The sequence below is a fragment of the Phyllopteryx taeniolatus genome, chromosome 10 (genome assembly GCF_024500385.1).
Source record: "Phyllopteryx taeniolatus isolate TA_2022b chromosome 10, UOR_Ptae_1.2, whole genome shotgun sequence".
In the NCBI taxonomy this organism is placed as follows: domain Eukaryota; kingdom Metazoa; phylum Chordata; class Actinopteri; order Syngnathiformes; family Syngnathidae; genus Phyllopteryx; species Phyllopteryx taeniolatus.
Window position 1 is genome coordinate 222,792 of NC_084511.1, and position 5,447 is coordinate 228,238.

A 5,447-nucleotide genomic window follows, 5' to 3' on the forward strand; every position below is an offset into this window, starting at 1 on the left:
TAATTCAGTGGTGTCAAAGATACGGCCCACGGGTCAGAACTGGCCAAATTCTGGCCCACAGGATGAATTTGAAAGTGAAAAAATATAAAAGACATTGTGGTGGGGACTAAGCATAATTTTGAGAATTGTTATGCTCTTGTAAAAAATGGAACGTAATCATTCCTAGGTCTTCTTATGTTGATTCAATTTTAAAGTACAATACTATATTTTTCCATTCCAAATACCTGCCTTAAAATACAATCTGTCATGGTGGGTAATCGTATGATATTGGACTGGACCCAAAAGCAGGCGGAGGAAGTAGATGAGAATTGTTTATTAGAGGGTAACTCAGGGGAAGGATATTCGAAGAGTGATGGTGGTCCATCGGAACAGGGAATGTGCAGGAAGCGAGAGTATGGACAGGTGGAAGAGCTTGACGGCGTGGCTGGAGCGGACAGCGAAGGAACACTGGAGACAGAGAAGAACAAAAGAGGATCAGCACAATTGCGGGTAGCCAAGTAATCAATCAAAAACATGAGAACGAATTTCAAGAGTTAGCCTGTATACCACGGGCGGGTGTCAATACTCTGGCGGTAGATTCCTGTATCTGGCAGACTTAAATGCAGGCAGTGATGAGTGCTGATTCATAACAGGTGCGAGGGCGTGGAGGTGATGATTGCTGGGAGAGAGAGAGAGAGAAAGGCGAGGCACAAAGCACCACCCAAGTTCCCAAAAAGGAACTGCAGGGCACAGACCATGACACAATCACTGTGATCGGTAATTATGCACACATTGTAGATGACAAACAGAAGCAAAATAGTCAAGAAATCTGAGGTTGTTTTGAGAAATAATTATTCAAAAAATCAATGTTTATAAAGGTTTTTGTAATTATTTTATTTGTCTTGCATTCAAACAAAAGGAGGAAATTAATCCAGTAAAAGTAATTTAATTAGAATCCTCCGCTTATGACTAAACACAATTTTGGAGGTCCATCAATAATAATAATAAAAAAAAAGGGATAGATCAGCAAGGCCCAAGCTTCCTTGCGTCGTGGATTGGGTGGGTCGCTTTTACGTAGACATATTTTGACAACTGGCTCAGAGAAAAATAATAAATGAATAAATATCCAACTCACCATTGCGGCATTATGATGACTGTAGTTGTGGTGTAACAGTGGGAGCCCTGCGCTTTCCAAAAATGCTAAAGACTTGTCTTTTAATGCTGGACGAGCGCAGCATGTTTAAAGCTCCTCAAAGTGTTAAAGAAAAGTCAGCTGGAGCCCATATTCTCCACCAATAAATATCACAACTAAAACACTATTGTCATGTGCTGTGTTTTGGTTGTCTGTTGGGTAATGCCTTCCTCTCTCTGACTGCAGTGGTGCCTTGAAGGTGTGGGCAGAGCCACTGAGTCGCACCTGCCGGCAGTTTGCTCTTGGGTGTATTTAAGGGTGGGTCATGCTGGAAGAAGATGCTGAAGTATTACTTGTGCTGTCGTTTTGCTTATCTGCCATACTCAAGTCTCTTGCTCTGTTCCTGTCATGTCTAGTCTTGGTGTTTCCGGTGGTACTTAAGGCTTGTGTAAGTACTGTGATTTTGGGTTTCAGTTTTGTGAAGTATATTCTGTTTATCAGAAGTACTTAAATTGTTTTGTGTTTAAGTACTTAAGTGATTTTGAGTTTGCCATTTTTGTATTACTAGACTTTTGTTTTCCCACTTTTTAGTACCTTCCTCCAGCTGTGGCTCCGTCCACCACCTTTTGGTAGGATTTAGTTTTTATTAGTCTCGGATACTATACTCTCGCATTTGCACTTTTGCCTTCGTTGCTTTCTGCTTTACTTTAGATTACGCCCGCATTCGGGTGCTGTTTTGTTTTGTAGTATATAGTTAGTTTTTCCGTGATGACAGTAGTTGTTGTGTGTTGTCTGCTGGAGTTTACGGTTAACTAAAATTTGTGAAAACTGTTTCAAACTTTACCTTCTGCGTGGTCGTCCATTCACTGGCCTAAGGTCATACATGACAGCTTTATAATAGCCTCTTTGATCAACGCAGTAAAATATCTTTTGTTCAGTCACACATTGATAGCTTTCTGGAAGTGGCTTGCAACGTGGCCACATTGTGTATGTTAAAACTGAAACCAAACCTCAAGTGCAATATTATGTTTCACCTCTATGGGGCACTGGAGATACTACAGCCTCTGGAGTGTGTATGAGGAAAAAGTGCTGTGTCACGTATGGCAAGGCCAGATTTGACAGAGAACTCCCCCACATTTTAGGATTGCTCGAGTCAAAGTGCATATCTGGCATGAGGTTGCATAAATTAATTTAAGTGGACAAAAAAATGCACACAGCCAGAAAAGTGTGCAGCTGCGCGCCTTTTCTGCACAGGAGAATATCGCCCTGAGTGCATAACCTCTTAGAGCCCAGTCAATTCAAAATGCATGCTTTGTCATCATATTAACTTTTGCCACAATATTTTCTGTACCTACTTAAAATCAGATTTATTTTCTGTGCAGAGAGGAATGGAAAGGTTTTCTTTGTTTGTTTTCACATTACAATTGTCTGGTAAACCTTTGAGCAACATGTCTAACTTTTGACCTGATGTTATCTCACTCAGTAATTTGTTAGCAAAAAATTATGATGTAATTGAGGCAGAACAAACCTAAGCAGTGAACTTTCATGGAACATCAGAACACAAATACTTTATGTTGGAACATTGTTTAATCAATGTTTTATTGAAGAGTAGGGATTAGAAATTGTTCTATTTTGTTATTGTTACATTTATTACTTTATAATTCTATTGGGCACTTCTTGGAACAAACTTGGCATGATTACTTTGGTAAAATGATGTTTGACAGCAGCAGAACACATGGTAATTTAGACATCATGTAATACAAGTAGGAAATGCCTTCTGTGACAGAAAGCAAACCAAAGTTCACACAAGTCAAAACCCAAAGCAACCTTGTCAATATGGGCAGCGCAAGAACAATTTATTTTTGTATTATTTATTTGTTTTTTGGGATGGAAGTAGCTCAATAATAATAAATATGGTTCATACAGCGCCTTTCAGGTCACCCAAGGACACATTACAGATCAGACAATACAAAAACCAAAGGACAGGATTAACTCTATCCATCCATCCATCCATTTTCTGAGCCGCTTCTCCTCACTAGGGTCGCGGGCGTGCTGGAGCCTATCCCAGCTGTCATCGGGCAGGAGGCGGGGTACACCCTGAACTGGTTGCCAGCCAATCGCAGGGCACATAGGAACAAACAACCATTCGCACTCACAGTCATGCCTACGGGCAATTTAGAGTCTCCAATTCCTGCATGGTTTTGGGATGTGGGAGGAAACCGGAGTACCCGGAGAAAACCCATGCAGGCACGGGGAGAACATGCAAACTCCACACAGGCGGGGCCGGGGATTGAACCCGGGTCCTCAGAACTGTGAGGCTGACGCTCTAACCAGTAGGCCACCGTGCCGCTAGGATTAACTCTACAGGTGACTAATTTACAGGTAGATAACTATGGGCCAAAGGTCTGGGCAAACGGGTATGTTTTGAGGGCTGATTTCAATTTGTCCAGGGTTGAGGCGTTATGTATACCGGAGGGGAGGGCGTTCCAGATGTTAGGGGCTGCTACACTGGTGGCTCTGTCCCCAAAAGTTCATCAGCGAGTACAGGGGACGGTGAGCAGAACCATGCTCGAGGACCACAGGCTACGGGATAGAGCAAGTGCCCTGTGTTTCTAATGGCCAGTCCACCCCTCATGGTCAGAGACATGTCTATGCACTGCAGATGAGATCGTGGTGAACCTGTGGAACATACCAGTTCCAAGTTGTGAGCTTTAGTGTGGGTAGGACCTTGGACATGTTGCATGATGTTGAAGCACTCCAGCAGCGACAGGAACTCAGTGGCGAACTCGCAGCTGTTGGAGTCCACATGGATGTTAAAATCACTAAGCAAGAGTGGAGATGGAGACAAGAAGCAGATGGAAGTGAGTAACTCATAAAACTCTGACATGAAAGTAGTGGAGGGTTTGTGTGGCGGTAGATAATGTAGTGTATTTTTATTAAGCACCTGAACAGAGACATTTTCACAGTACAGCATTTGTCTGTAAGAGTGATTGCTTCTGTAGTATATCGCAACATCACTGAAGTCAGAATTGTTTTGAGCATGCCGAGTGCTTCAAGGACAGCAAACAAGCCAACCATCTTTTCTTTGTATTTCTATAGTAAAAGAATTCCTGCGGCCATTTGTGGGTTTATTAGGGCTATCCTTCTCTTTTCGGACAAGAACCTGTCCTTGGTTTACAACAGGGGTTTGGGTCTTCAAAGAAGTCTGTTTCTTGTGGACATAAGTGACAACAACTATAGGTAAGAGGGAGTAGCTTTACAATTCAAACCTCAGTGTACCAATCAGGCTCAGGGGCGGTACTTAGAGTACACCCACAGATGCGAGACTTTATAAACTTGTGATCGAGATTTTATGGGAGGGGCTCATAGCGAATCTGACCATGAAAACAGCTATTAAGACACAAAGGCTCGTTCAATAAATCTGATTTCGCCCTACTGCCTGTGTCTCGAAGTATTCTTTGTTTCCACTCGACGTGAACGCTTTCTCAGACCTGGAAATTCACGACAATAACAACAAATCGGAGTGGAACTGACCCAGTCTGTGTAAAAATTGAGGTGGTATTGAGTGCAGGTAGTTCGAGTCCCAAGAGGTAGCAGTCAGCACGATGGATAACTGCCTGCCCACCCACGACCCATGGAGCATGTTATTTTTATTTTTTTTATGTAAACAGCCAGGGTGGCTTATTTGCGTGCCAAGAAGTCCTGCTGATTTTGCCACATCTTAGTCAAGCAAGCGATATCAATGCCTTCCTTAGTAATAGTGCCTTGAAAAAGTGAGTTTTATTTTTCAGGGAGCAGGTATTTAACAGCATAAATGTTGTAGGGTTTTTGTAGATGCAGTGGGATGGATGGATAAAAGAGAGACACTGTCTACACAGACGAGGGACTGCAGATTGTCAGTGAGCACGTAGATGCAGAGGGATGGATGGGTAAAGGAGCGACACTGTCTACACAGACTAGGGAGTTGTTATTGATGACGTTGCACTACAGTAGCAGCACACTGATTGGACCACAGGGAGGGGAAAGAGTTTCCAGTGGCGAAAACACACTTTCGTCCTCTACCTCTGTGGATATATCGGGGACGGCGCAGTAATCCATGCTCCTTGATGGTAGAAAGGCAATCAGTTCCAGGACTGATTGCAGGAATTACGATAAGGAGTTCTGAGGCGTTATATTTAAGTGACCTTTCATCTGGGAGGAGAGTAATCTGCTCTCTGTTAGCCACTAGTAAAAAAATGGTAGCCATTAGCAGCTGCAGGTTGGCCCTGCTACTGCCAGTGCCAGGTGGCAGCATGACCGGTTGACTAATGTTTTTAGCAGTTGACATCAGGCAGTG

The 5,447-nt window shown here is 43.0% G+C and overlaps 1 long non-coding RNA gene across 1 annotated transcript; it reads right to left on the reverse strand.

Moving 5' to 3' along the window:
* Positions 1-318: 318 nt before the first annotated feature.
* LOC133484771 (uncharacterized) lies at positions 319-1,248 on the reverse strand. Its single transcript, XR_009790490.1, has 3 exons — positions 1,115-1,248; positions 547-719; positions 319-447 (listed from the first exon to the last, which is right to left on the reverse strand). It is a non-coding gene; the product is annotated as an uncharacterized LOC133484771 (long non-coding RNA).
* Positions 1,249-5,447: the final 4,199 nt, after the last annotated feature.